We start from the raw sequence: 15,695 nt of genomic DNA, 5'->3' as shown, positions 1-15,695 counted from the left end.
AATTAATTCATTAGCCTTTTCTACCCATGACACATGTCATTCATCTCTTAATTCATACACTACCTACCCCTTTCATTATTTTATTATTTTCTTTACCTACCCTCTAATCATAGCCGACCTCTTTTACACCTCTCAATCTTGTCCTTCCATTTCTTATAGTGTCTTCTATATAAGGAGATGCTTCCTTCATTATCAAAGCCTCACGCATTCGACTACACTACGCCTTTGCACTTGCATATGCAATCCTACTTGCAACCACATTTCCGTTCTTTGTTGAGCTCTTGTGCACATATAAAATCTAAGAGCAAATATATCAAGCAAGATCAATGGAGATAGAATGAATGTAGATCCAAACCCTATTGGACATGTGATGGTATAATCTTTATGATTTCATTTGATTTGCATTGTCTAAGGTAATCTTCATATGTTATGGTGGATCTTTGTTGTTGTTAGGCTGGGGTTTTGTGGTTGAATTCATTTAGTCTTTCAATATTTTTGTTTCCACTTTTCACCATATACACCGGGTTCTTTGATATATCAATTGCTGCCATATTATCATAGTAAATAGTTATAGGTTCCTTGCATTTTACCTTTATGTCCTTCAACATTTGTTTGATCCATAATACTTGTGTACAGTTAGTTGCTACTACAACATATTCTGATTCTGTTGTTGATAGACTTGTACAACTCTGTTTCTTTCTCAACCATGAAATTAGTCTACTACAAAAAAAAAATGCTCCGCCAGTGGTGCTTTTTCTGTTATCCACATCTCCTGCCCAATTAGCATCTGTGTATGCACATAAGTCAAAATTTTCATCTCTAGGATACCATAAACCAATATTTGTAGTGCCTTGTAGGTATCGAAAAATCCTTTTCACTATTGATTCATGATTTTCTTTAGGATTACTCTGAAATCTTGAAACAATACTGTAGCGTCATAAAATTGCGACACTTACAATTTCGACTGCATTTGGGTCTTGACGATGGCAGCGCAATGTTGAACCTAAATGGAGACCCCAAAACCTACGTGTGACATCAAAAATTGCATCTTTCTGCACCTTGGCCTGATCCTCCTTGCACCCTGCTGTCCTGGGAGGTGGGACCATGGCGCCCAACGCCCTGGTCCCTGGCCCTATTTTGGGCCCGGTCTCTTGTTGGGCATCGGGTCTTTAAGTTTTCAATTTGGAAAATAATGTTCCTAGGTCAGCCTAAGGTCGGAAAAATTAGTCTCCTAACCCTAATTGACAAGTATATAAACTACTTTTCCTCTCCTATAAAGGGGAGGAAGAAAATAAGCAAGAGCAAGATGTGGAAGTGATATTCAAACATTTAAACATTCAAGCATTCAAACATTCCTTCAAGCAATTGAATATTCTAAGTCTCCATTCAAGGCTAGGTGTTGCATTCAAAGACAAGGATTCAACCATTGAAGAGGAGATCACCTACAACATATAACATACAACATCATTACACCTTCACATGTTGCAGGTACGCGGCTGTAATTGAAGATCTGGAATCCTTGTGCAGAGACGAACAGATCCACCTTCGTTTCACGGATTTTTTGGAGGACTATGTGCACTCTGGGCACCATCGTCCTATCAACTTTCACTCAAATTTCCAAGACAACATCGTCTCGACATTTTACTACTAATTTCAGGTCCGTAGCTTCATCTCGTGTCCCTATCTCTGTCTACAAGCAAATCTTTCTTACTTTTACATACATTCCTAATTCGATCTTTCTATCTACATTCTTTACAAAAGAGGGTATCCTTGATGTCTCAACCCTTGAAACTCATTTAGAATCCAGTCTTGCATTGTGTGGGATTGGATCTTGTGGGTTTCAACACCTCTTTTGAATGTAAAGTCGCTCCTAAGTGAAAACCGTCAATCCTAGTGACCTCCTTTCTCTCTCCATGGAGTGGGGGAACATCTAGGGTTCGATTTTTTGCTTTACATTTTGGTGAACCTGATGTGAACATCCTAATTCTGATTATTCATGGTTAGATCTGAAAAATTTGCTTCCTTGATTACATTTCCATGTTTGATCTTTTGCAAATTTTAGAGGTTAATTGCATAAAAACCCTAAATTTTCTTTTTAGTAATTGAGTTTTTGAAATGTTTAATTGTTAATGCTTGTTTCAGATCTACTCTTCTATTGCAAATTGTCAATTCATATTTGTGCTCTAATTTTGAAAATTAAGTGGTTAAGTGTCAAAACCCTAATTTTTAGAACCCTCTTGATTCAACCTTTAACCGGCTATAACTTTGTATTCCACAACAAAATCACAATATCTCTCATCCCTGAAAATTTTGAAAAAAGTTTCGAGGACCGTGTGCACCTCGAGCGCCATCATCCCTGACATTTTTTCTGAAATTTCGGGAGCTAGATCTTACTGTATTTTTCTGCTAAAATCCAGAATCTTGGCTGAGTTCATCAATTCTAACACTTTCAAAATTAAAGTCAAAGTTGGTCTAGCAATTTCTTGGATTAGGGCTTATAATCATTCAAAAATTGTTGAAATTGAAATTTTGTGTTAAAATTGTGTTTCTTACAGTCCTAAATCTGAAGAGTGTGTTGGCATTCATTCGAAATTTCAGTGCTTTATTCAAATTCTTGCAGTTTGTGACTTTTGAAATTAAGTGTTTAATTGCAACAACTTTGAAATCTGCTTTCAAATTTGAATTTTGCATGAAATGGAGTCAACTTTTAAATTTCAAAGCTTGCATTGCTTTTAGTATTCCCTCTAAAATCTTAAAATTCAAAATTTAAGTTTCCCTCTCCTTTTCAAAATTCAAATTTTACATTTTTCAACAATCTTGGTAGGGTTCAATTTTGAGATTGCAACTTTAATTTGGCCTATCTACAGATCATAAAATCACTCAATTTTTTCAGATTAGCTTTAAAATCATCATAACTTTCATCTCTGAAAATTTCAAAAAAAGTTGCGAGGACCGTGTGCACTCCGTTCGCCATGGTCCCCGACATTTTTTCTGAAATTTTGAGAGATTGTCCTGATTGCATTTAACAGCTTAAATCTAGGAGATTGGCTGATTTTATTGAAATTTTCTACCTCTAAATTCAAAAATAAATTCAAAATCTTCTCTCTCTCTCTCTCTTTAGTGCATGAGTTTTACAACAATAAGCCCTACTTACACTATTCCCGTTAGACGAAGCCTTAGAATTAAGTCTTTCCAAGGTTTAATTACTGAAGAGATGGAACCTAATTTGAATGGCCTTTTTAACGAGCACATGGGTAATTCCTCTAATCCTCTTAATGATGAAGAAGCTCTCCATGAGGTTTCTATAGAACAACTTTCGAAATTGGATAACCAATTTGATGATTTTCAACAATGGATGTCTCAAGAATACCCCGATAGTGAATCTTTTTCATTGATTAAGGGTCTAAAATGTATGGTTCAAAGTGATAAGAATGGAATTGATATTTTGCATGGTATTGCACACATTGTGGATTCAAATGTGATGCCTATGAAGAGTTGTGCCGAAACTTTAGGTTATACACAACCTCCTACTCAAGACAATCATTCTATTCCTTTGACAACTTCTATTGCTAGTATACCTACTTTTACATCAAACATAATGAATACTTTAATACAAAACATTCCACCTATGATCACCAGTCATGGGGGCAATCCTACTTCTTCATTCATTCCTTCAATGAGTGTTCCTATTTCATCTCCGCAAATGAACATGACGCAAGGGGGCAATTCATTTAACCCTTCCATTCCTCCTTGTAGTGTTCCTCCTTTCCAATCATCTCCTATGACTAACTATCATAGTGTCCCACCACCTTACTCTCAATCAATACCTTCTTTAAATAACATAATACCTCCATCACAATCTAACACGTCTAATATGAACTCTTCAACTGAAGTGACCATTAACAATCTTGCACAAACTGTCTCTTCTTTACAGCAACAAATTGCCTCTATGAATCAATCTAAGTCTAGTGTGCCCACATTTGATGTTGCGAGCCCACTTTCTCTTGACATTGTTCGAGCTATCCCCCCTAAGCATGTTGAAATCCCACAATTGGAGCTTTATAATGGTAAGGGTGATCCTCTAACACATGTTAAGACCTTTCAAACAATATGTACCGATTTTTCTCATGACCAAAGGTTGCTTGCAAAACTGTTTACTAGAACATTAAGAGATAAGGCTCTACAACGGTATTGCTCGTTGCCTTCCTATTCTATTACTTCTTTCCAACAACTTGCAAATGCTTTTATTCAACAAGTTCAAAACAATATAAGTCCTAAAGTTACTTTGATTGATTTAATGCATTGTAAACAAGGTGTTAAAGAAAAAGTGATTGATTTCATTGGTAGATATAAGCATTTGTATGCTCAAATTTATTTTCTAGTACTTGACAATGATATTCAAAGAATATTTATTTCTAATTTACAAAAAGATATTAGAGAAAGACTTCTATTTTCTGAGTTTACTTCTTTCCAACAGTTGTGCACAACTCTTCACAATTATCAACTAACTATGAGTCAAATGGAACAAGCAAATCATATGGCTCCGAGTGATAAGGGTGATAGTAGTCAACAACCATTTGGGAAGTTTAAACCGACCAAAGAGGTCATTAAGTTCAATGAAAACATCATCAACAACAATGTGAATGCAACATCAGGTGTGCCTCCTATTTCTAAGTTTTTCAAGAAAGAAAGAAAGTTTACTCCTTTGAATGAATCATTGCATAGTATTATGAATAAGTTATTGGAACAAAATGTGCTTACTCTCCCTCCTATAAAGCAAATAGATCCTACAAAGATTAATTCACCCTATTTTGATAACAAATCTTTTTGTCAATTTCATCGTCAACCTGGGCATGATACCGAAAAATGTTTTGTTTTAAAGGGTAAAATTCAAGATTTGATTGATAATAATACTATCTCTGTTTTTGGTGTGAATGATAAAGGCAACACATCTGTAGCTCCTCCTAACCAAAATCTTAAGATTTTTACTGATCCATTACCTTCTCATACCTCTAATGTGATTGAGACTAATGATTCCTCTTTTTCACCTGATAGTCTTGTGTCTATGACTTTGAATGTGATTAACTTTGTGGAGCAGTAGAAAATCCCTAAAGAACCTTCCATCACAGTTGATTCCAATCAAACTATTAGGGCACCTAATGGTCCTTTATATATAGCTACAAAAGTAAAAAATACACCTTGTCGTGGAGTGCTTATTGATCCTTCTTGTATGGTTAATGTCATTACTGAAGAATTTCTTTTTACTTTACAATTGAATCAAGTGATCTATGACAAAAAAAATGTGGTTGTGAAATTATTTGATGCATTTTCTTCTCCTACAATTGGTTCTATTACATTACCTATTGAGGTCCATAACAAATCCCTTGATGTGAGCTTTGCTATTATTCCATCGTCCGAACAATTTCGTGTGAAGCTAGGCTATCCTTGGCTATCTTCCATGAAAGTTATTGCTTCTCCTATTCACAAGTGTTTGAAATTTCCCCATAATGGTGAAGTTGTTACTATCAATCATAGTCTCTTTAAACCAGTTGAAAGAACTTCTAGCGTTCCTATTGATTATTTTTGGCCTAAACAATTTCAATCTCTTCCACCGCGAAGTGATCATCTGTTCAAATCTTATCAAAAGTGGAAAAAAGATATGATCCTATCTCTAAGTGAACCTAGAACACCCAAACTTGATATTCGTATCATTCTTGAGAAGGAAGTTCTTCCTTTGAAAGATAAAACTAATGTCTTTCCTCAAGAAGATTCCCAACCCATCCCTATGAATGTGACTATGTCTATATCTAACAAACTTCCTAAAAGTAGACCTATACCTCCTCGTCATGATGGAGTTGGTCTCCTTCCTAAACTAGATATTCCTCCTTTATATGGAGCAGTTCCTCCTCCTTCCTCTTATAGAGAGAAGAGACCTTCCTCTTCTCCTATTGTTCAACCTAAGAGATCACAACCTAAATACCCAAGTGATAAGGATGAGAACATTCCTCCTCCTCAATCTTCTCAACTTCCTACTAAGACTAGATGAAATCATTCTGTGCATGAACGCCGACGAAAGCGTCATCTTAGAGCTCGTGCAAATGCTTCTCAAACCTTGCAATCCCCAAAAACACCTTTGGCTAGTATTATTCCATTTTCTCCTCAACCGAAAATTGAGCCAAAATCTCCTAAACATAAGATGCATGATGGTCTTGATCCTGTGCAAGTTAAAGATCCTATTTTTATAAATCTTGATGATGATATAGATGAAAATGTTATTCATGATGAAAATGTTACTCCTCTTTCTTCTGATAGTGAATATGAATATGTTGATGTTGATAACCATTTATCAAACGAATTTTCTAAAGCACTTATCCTAGCTCCTAGACAAGAACAACATGGTGTGGAACATGAACATAGCCCTTGTTTGGATCTTGTGATAGCTCCATCTACTGTGTTGGATGTTCCTCTTCTAGCGTGTTTCCTGCCTTCCTGAAATATTGATCAGCAAGATCGGGGGGTAGATGACATGCTAGACTAGTTTCATTACCATAGCAGAATCTCTCCTCCTCTCTTGATCTCTTTTGTTACTTCTTCTATGTGTTATTCTCATTCTTCTATTTGTTGTCCCTAGTGTTGTTTACTTGAGGATGATGCAAAGCATTGAGATCTCTTTTGGTCTCTCTCATGTTGACTCAAAAGACACATGTGTTCCCTTCTTCTAGGTGACCTTCCTTGATTGGGGAATGAAGAACAATTATGCATACATACATATGATATACATGAATTATCATATAGCATATTGACCCCAAGGAAAGCAAAGTCACCTCATGCTTTGTGTTTTGTGTCTATTATCCTTGGGCTTATCTCACTCTTGGGGGCTAAATCCTTGTGATAACGTGCTCCTTTCCCTTCTCATTTCTTATATGTATCACTACCTTAAAGAAATCACCCCCGATGAGGCATGTGCAATCACTTTAACGTAGGGGGGCATACACCCCGTTCATATCTCTTCAAGATACTTGAAAATTTCTTGGGGAACTTAGCTTTGCCTTGAAAATTTTTGGTATTTTTCTTGTATGACTCATAGTGAGGGAACCTTACTACTAACAGTCATGGTTCTCCCTCGTAATCTTCTCTTTTACTTTGTCAATCGAAGTCGTAAGATCCTTAGCCCACTGGGGGCTTGGTGTATCTTGCCTCCTTGACATGGTGAAAGTTTTTCAATGTTATCTCCCTGTACTTTACCGGAAGTATGGGTGTACGCTTATACTCTTGCTAAAGTGGGGGCTAAATGTAGCATCGTAAAATTGTGACACTTGCAATTCCAACTGCATTTGGGTCTTCACGATGGCGGTGCAACGTTGAACCTGAATGGAGACCCCGAAACCTGCTTGCGACATCAAAAACTGCATCTTTCTGCACCTTGGCCTGATCCTCCTTGCACCCTGCTGTCCCGGGAGGTGGGACCATGGCGCCTAGTGCCCTGGTCCCTTAGGACCATGGCGCCCAACGCCCTGGTCCCTGGCCCTATTTTGGGCCCAGTCTCTTGTTGGGCATCAGGTCTTTAAGTTTGCAATTTGGAAAATAATGTTCCTAGGTCAGCCTAAGGTCGGAAAAATTAGTCTCCTAACCCTAATTGACAAGTATATAAACTACTTTTCCTCTCCTAGAAAGGGGAGGAAGAAAATAAGCAAGAGCAAGATGTGGAAGCGATATTCAAACATTCAAACATTCAAGCATTCAAGCATTCCTTCAAGCAATTGAATATTCTAAGTCTCCATTCAAGCCTAGGTGTTGCATTCAAAGACAAGGATTCAACCATTGAAGAGGAGATCACCTACAACATACAACATACAACATCATTACACCTTCATATGTTGCAGGTACGCGGATATAATTGAAGATATGGAATCCTTGTGCAGAGACGAACAGATCCACCTTCATTTCGCGGATTTTTCGGAGGACCGTGTGCACTCCGGGTGCCATCGTCCCATCAAATTTCACTCAAATTTGTAGGACAACATCGTCTTGACATTTTACTGGTAATTTCAGGTTCATAGCTTCATCTCATGTCCCTATCTCTGTCTACAAGTGAATCTTTCTTACTTTTACATACATTCCTAGTTCGATCTTTCTATCTAAATTCTTTACAAAAGAGGGTATCCTTGATGTCTCAACCCTTGAAACTCATTTAGAATCTAGTCTTGCATTGTGTGGGATTGGATCTTGTGGGTTTCAACTCCTCTTTTGAATGTAAAGTCGCTCCTAAGTGAAAATCATCAATCCTAGTGACCTCCTTTCTCTCTCCATGGAGTGGGGGAACATCTAGGGTTCGATTTTCAGCTTTACAAATACGTACTGCATTCATAATATCAGGTCTTGTTTGTGTCAAATATAGTAAACCTCCTATTCATCCTTCAAAGATAATTTATCAGTTGTAGTCATAGGTGTGCTTACCGGTTTACAGTTTTCCATGCCAAATTTCTTTAGTAATTCCTTCAAGTACTTAGATTGACATAGGAATATACCTTTATCAATTTGTGAAATCTATAATCCTAAAAAAAATTTTCTCTCCAATCATAGACATTTCAAATTCTTCTTGCATTTTGTTAGAAAAGTCTTTACACAATCCATCTTCTCCTCCAAAGATTATATCGTCAACAAAAACTTCAATAACCAAGATGTCATCATTAGTCACTTTGTAGTATAGATTGTTTTTAGCATTACCTTTAGTGTATCCAAGCTTCAAAAGATATTTGTCTAATCTAGCATACCAAGCTCTAGGAGCTTGTTTTAGTCCATATAAAGCTTTCCTTAACCTGCAAACCATGTCTTTGTTATCTATCAAAGAAAATCCACTAGGTTGTTCAATATAAACTTCTTCTTCAAGATCTCCATTCAGAAATGCACATTTAGCATCCATTTGATATACTTTGTAGTTCTTGTGTGCTGCAAAAGCCTATTAAAGTCTGACTCCCTCAATTATAGCTACCGGTGCAAAGGTTTCATTGTAATCAATTCCTTCTTTATGTGAATATCCCTTACACACTTATCTTACTTTATTTCTTATTACCTTACCATTTTCATTAAGTTTATTTCTGGAAACCCATTTAGTTCCAATTACATTTTTGTCTTTAGGCTGGGGAACTAATGACCAAGTGTTATTCCTTTCAATTTGTTCCAATTCATCTTCCATAGATTTAATCCAATATTTATCTTCAGATGCCTCATTAATTGATGTAGGTTCAATTTGAGAAATAAGACATACCTCTTCATTTGCCAATCTTCCTCTAGTCATAACTCCTTGAAATTTGTTTCCAATTATCTGATCTTCAAAATGATTCAATCTTACATACCGGGGTGTTTTTACTTCTTGTTGTTCTTTAGTGACTGTTGAATCCTTAGATGATGTCGGTGTAACTCGAACACCATTCTGTACTGGTGCATTCATAGTAGGTTCATTTGTGATTATCTCTATTTCCTGTTCAGAGTCTGTGTACCTTGAATTTCCTCTAAACTATTCATCAATCTTCACATTTGCACTCTCAACAATTTTCTACAACACCTTGTTAAAACATCTATATGCCTTGCTCTTAGATGAATAACCAATAAATATTCCTTCATCACTTCTAGGATCAAATTTGCCAATATAATCATCTCTTCTACTATAGCATTTACTTCCAAATATTCTGAAATATTTAAGAGTAGGAGTAATACCAAACCATAGTTCATGAGGGGTCTTACTGGCTTCACCTCTGATGTGAACTCTATTGAATGTATAAACTATTGTATTGACTACTTCTCTCCAGTATATATGAGGTAGGTTTGCTTCTGATATCATACTTCTGGCTGCATCCAAGATAGTTCTATTTTTCCTTTCCACAACTCCATTCTACTGGGGTGTTTGGGGTGCTAATAACTGTCTTTTGATCCCATTCACTTCACAGAATGTATTAAATTCCTTAGATGTGAATTCACCTCCTTGATCTAATCTCAAATATTTTATTTTCTTACCAGTTTCATTTTCTACCATCACCTTGAATAGTTTGAATTTCCCAAATGCTTTAGATTTTTCCCTAAGAAAAGTAACCCAACACATTCTAGAATAGTCATCAATGATTAGCATAAAATACCTATCTCCTTGTATACTTCTAGTTCTTGCTGAACCATATAAATCAGTATGAATTAAATCAAGAACATTGTTAGACTTCTCTGGAATACTCTTGAAAGTTTCTCTAACTTGCTTTCCAAATTGACATTCCTTACATACCAGATTGTGAGGTTTAACAATCTTAGGTAAATCTCTTACTACCTTAGTTGTACTAATTTTCAAAATGCAATCAAAATTTACATGACAAAGTCTCTTATGCCATAACCAATTTTGATCAATATGTGCAATCAAACATGCTTTCTCATTGTTGTTCAAATGAAAGATATTACCTCTAGTCTGATTACTCGTTGCAATTTCCAAACCAGCTATTTAAGATTTTGCATTTAGCATTCTTGAATTGTAACTGAAATCCTTTCTCAACTAATTGACCAACACTCAAAATATTATGCTTCAAACCTTCAACATAGTAAACATTATCAGTAATGTGCTTACCATCAAAAGATATAGTGCCTTTTCCCTTGATCAAACAAGCTTTATCATATCCAAATCTTACTAGACCTCCATTGTATTTATGAAAGGTTAAGAATTTATTCTTATCACCAGTCATGTGATGTGAACATCCTGAATCAATAATCCATTCATCCTTATCTTCAACTTTAGCTACCAGGGCCTGCTCTACTGGTTGAATAGTAGGTGCCTGCTGATCTTCTGTTATAGCAACAAAAGTCCATCCATTGTCTACTAGATTCTCATCAGAATCATCAATAACTCCTTCATTAGCATAATAACAAGATTTGTCTCTATTCTTCTTAAACTTGTATTTCTGATAATCAGGGTTAGGCTTATATGTTATTTTAGCTTCTTCTCTTAATATTGCATGTCTACCAGGACATCTAGAATCCATATGACCAATCTTATTACATCTAAAACATTTAAAGGGTGCTTTACCTTCATACTTACTTCCAATTGGACCTTTAGGCATTTCCTTGCAAATAGTGCTTCAAGTTCTTCAAGTTCTTCATTTTCTCTCCTGCTTTCTTCAAGTTCTCTTGCATAGAAGGATTTCAAATCAGATTTATCAGATGATGATGATGATGCTGCAATTGATGATGATGCCTTGAAAGCTAGATCTGTCTTAATAGTAGTGACAGGACCAAATTCCTCAAGTTCAAAAGCTGAAAGTTTTCCAACCAAGGTGTCTCTAGATACCAATGCATTAGGCATTGTTCTCAATTCATTTATAGTAGTAACTTTCATTTTATATGCTGGTGGCAAAGCTCTTAAAACTTTAGAAACAATCTCATCTTCACTTAAGGTTCCTTCACAACATTGTATACCCAAAACAATTTCATTTACTCTTTCCATAAAAGAAAAAATTCTTTCTTCTTCTTCTTCCATTTTCAGACTTTCATACCTGACCTGGAAGCATTCAATTTTTGCAATTTTGACTGTGGAATCTCCTTCATTCAATGCTTCCAGTTTGTCCCAAAAAGCTTTAGTAGTAGATCTGTCTAACAATCCTATAACAAAAGTGCTTCTCTTGCTTTGCAATCATTTTCCTCATCTTTAGCCAAGTTAGGTGGATTAGGTTGACCTTGAGTAGGAGTAGTATAGCCATTCTTTATAACATCCCTATGTCCTTTCCAATGCAATTCAAATGTGTCTCCATCCTGATCTTCCATATGCCATAGTTAGTTCCATCAAGTTTCGAACTGTCCTTCCTAAAATAGTTAGAAAACATTGGATCTCCTCAAGCTGTTAAACTTCTGCAAAAAGAGGACTAGGCTCTGATACCAATTGTTAGGTCCCAGAGGCAACTGGGAGGGGGGGGGGTGAATCAGTTGTCCAATAAATTCAACCAAAATTAACTTAACCAAAACTTAATGCTTAAGACCGGTAAACCAAACTTTATGCTAGTAGACAATTTTATTAGTTAGTTGCAGTATCGATAAAGATTAATGCATGAAACAAAAAGACAACAACATCCATAACACATAAAACGAATATTTGTATGTGGAAACCATGTAAGGGGAAAAACCACAGTGGGAAGCCTTACCCACAATTAGATGATACTACTGTAGATAGTATGTGTGTACAATATGGATTCTGCACATGCAGAAAGGCCAGCTGCCTAGAGCTCATTGCTCAATCACAAAATGAGAGTCACACTGACTACAATTGGATGGTTAATTCCAATGATAATGTACTACATAAAATAGCATCTTCATATGCTAGATTCAATGCCGATTAAGTGTTGATTGCCTTCACAAAAACCTTCCTTCAACCTTCAAATGATGTCTGCATGTATAGCTCTACTTATTTTTGCATATACCCTATTACAATTCTTTTTCCAATCGCATATCAATCTCACAAATGAGATCTTACATTTATACCATAACCTAAGACCAATTGAATAGGTCGGCTCACTAAAAGATTTTACAATAAAATCAATTACAAATAAATCAATATTTGATGCATGATATCATCTCAATGCATTTATAATAATAATAAATCATCTCCATAATTTGTCGTGCTGATCTAGAATAGATGTCTGTTGGTGCATAACCTGGACTTATTTGTTGGTAATAGAAAATATGAAAACCCAAATAAAAAAATAACCAAATCACCAAACCAAGTGATCAAATAATGTCTTCGACATAACCAAGTAGTCTCCTAGTCATTCCAAGTGCCGGTGAACAATATAATCTATCGTTGAACCAAATACTAGTGACTATGCATAAGTCTCTGACTTGCTGGTGAACATAACCAAAGATCTCCAAGTGCTGATAAGTGTTCACAAGTGATGACAGGTTTTGACATCAATGACAAAACCATATCAACATATCCAAAATACCAACAGGAAGAAGATAGAATGTTCTTAAGATTAGCATTATCATGTTGACCAGATATAGGGAACACAAATGTTGGGTCCAAAGGTGGATTATTCCCACCTAGAGGTAGATTTCCTTGCATTGGACTAGTGTGGGGAGTTACCAAATGAAATTCTTCTTATAGTATTCCAAAAATGAATTGAAGACTGCCTTCTAGAAATTCAAATTTAGGGTGGTTCAAATTCTCTGGAGTTTGATAAAGTTCAGCAAAAGGATTTATATCTGGGTAATTAATTTCTACATGATTAGGATGACTGGGTAGAAATCTACCTAGAACATCTCTTCTTCACCTATGCATGTAGGCTCATTATTTTTTTTGAACAATCAGGTATGCCAGAAAAACAATTAATTGAAAACTGAAAAGACAATAACCATAATAGGTTCTTAGTTTGAAACCATCCCCATCAACCACATGAAAAATGTTCAACCCAACAATAAGAATAATAACTCTAGTTGAAGTCTCAACCCAAAGTTTGGACATTCACTTCGTAAAGTCACTATTTCCATAGCTAGTGTTCATTTGATTGTCAACCCAGGGATGTAATACTTGAAATGGGTCTACACTATATATGCACTAAGTTCTTGCAACAACTACTCTGCATTACTGCAACAACTAACATTATGCAAAAAAGATAAGCAAGAATTGAAACTATTGAAAGGCTACAGGAAAACTTTTGCATTAACATAAATTCCTTCAAGCAATACTGGTTAAGTTCAATGCTGATAAACAAAAATTACTCTATTTTGGTATAGCTACAGAAACAGTCAGTGGATCTGTTTCCAATGGCTACAGGAATAGTCAATGCAAGAACGTCTACTATAGCTAAAGAAGAAAACTAATCTTAACAAAGGCACAGGAACACTCACCAAGTGGGTCCCCTTGGATGAGTGATTCCAAGCTTCCCAAAAACAACTCGAAGTGCTCAGAATAACATATTTTTATTCATTGTTCTTCGGAAGTCATTACATGATTCAACATCAAAAGAAACTCAAAACACTTGTAACTTTATTTCCAAAGATCCTCTATTTTGCTTTTTCTCTTTTCTATCTAACCTCAGAAAAGAGATAAAGACCTTTATTTAAAAGAAAACTACTTCATATTACATAGATCATGCCAATTAGAAGAGGTGGATAACTAATCAAGAAAGGAAACAGATAGAGTTAAGTTGTTGATAATGTGGATCTAAATCAAACCATAGTCATAACACATCATGGCGGTGTTTTCAACACTAATGTCTACTTTGAGTAAGACATTAGTAAAATTTACACAATTACTTTTCCTCTGTCATTCCTTACGCTCATCAACATTTTTTCTGATTTGATCTTTCAAGTCCTCCTTAAATGTCTCCTACTACAACTAGCATGACAAGAGAGTCTTCCTAACAACACCAATTTATTCCTACAATCTGAAAAAGAAAGAACATACACATCTATTTTAATTAATCAAAACATTTGAAATACATATAGTAAAATTTTGATACATCATTACTATTATGTAAATCAAAATATGACAAAAGCTTAAGAGTTCTAAGGATAAAAATATGCTAATGTCTCAACTCATCACCAATTTCCTAGAGCTCATTGCTCAACACAAAAATGGAGTCCCACTGACTACAATTGGATGGTTAAGTCCAATGATAATATACTGCTCAAAATAGCATCTACAATGCTAGATTCATTACTGTTTTAAACTCTATCTAATACTTCTGCCATAAACATTACTTTGCTCTACCTTGCTCTTATTCGCTCATAGGATAATTACATCAAAATGCATATACAATTCATTCGCTATCATAACCTATCACATCTCATATATTGCTTCCTTACATTACCTGATTACATTTCATAATAACCTACAAGATCTCATACATATATGAGTCTTTACAATACATAATGTTGAATATACAAATATATTTACAATACAAAACAATATTATTTGAAGTTGGCTAGGACTGTCGGTATAATTTGTTGTCGGTGTAACTGGATGCTGGTGTAAATAACCTTTGTTGTGACTATCAGTGCTAGTTGGTGATGTCTGTTGCCGGTGTAACCTGTGAACCATGTTACCAGTTGGTTGCCATCAATGACAATATCAACTATTCTCATCTAAGTGTATAATTCCAATAGTTGTCTTAGAAGATTCTCCTAATCTTGAGGAGTGAGAACCATTCTCTCATGTTGCTCCTCATCCTCACAATGTTCATGTTCTTCATCATGTTTCTCTTCTTCCATAACCTGCACTTGTACTACCATAAGTTGCACCTATATAAATGGTTCCTTTGTGACCTTAGTTTGTTTCTCTAGTTGGGGTGTAGCAACTTTCTCTTGGTTCTTTCCATATTTCTTTTTCTTTTCCACTACTGCAATTGGTTCATCATCCTCGTCTGAATCTGTCTCAATATTGTGGATGATGATCTATTCCTGGGTTGGCACTGGATTAGGTGTGGCCTTTTGTGTTGAAGGAGCAGGTTCCTCTTGAGTCTTTGGCTCCACAACACCCTCTCCTAGAACAATTCTAATGGTAGGGACAATGGGAGGAATTGAAGCATGTGATATAGCTTGCAATCCCATAGTGATCCCATGTTCTACAACAGTCTTTAATAGTTGAAATTATTTAATCTTTGCATCCAATTGCCTCTTCAACTCTTGGTTATCAATTGGTGATGTTTCCTCCTCAAGATTGGTAGAGGTGT

This window comes from Cryptomeria japonica, chromosome 8 (genome assembly GCF_030272615.1).
Source record: "Cryptomeria japonica chromosome 8, Sugi_1.0, whole genome shotgun sequence".
Lineage (NCBI taxonomy): Eukaryota > Viridiplantae > Streptophyta > Pinopsida > Cupressales > Cupressaceae > Cryptomeria > Cryptomeria japonica.
Note: the sequence above shows the minus strand (reverse complement) of the source record.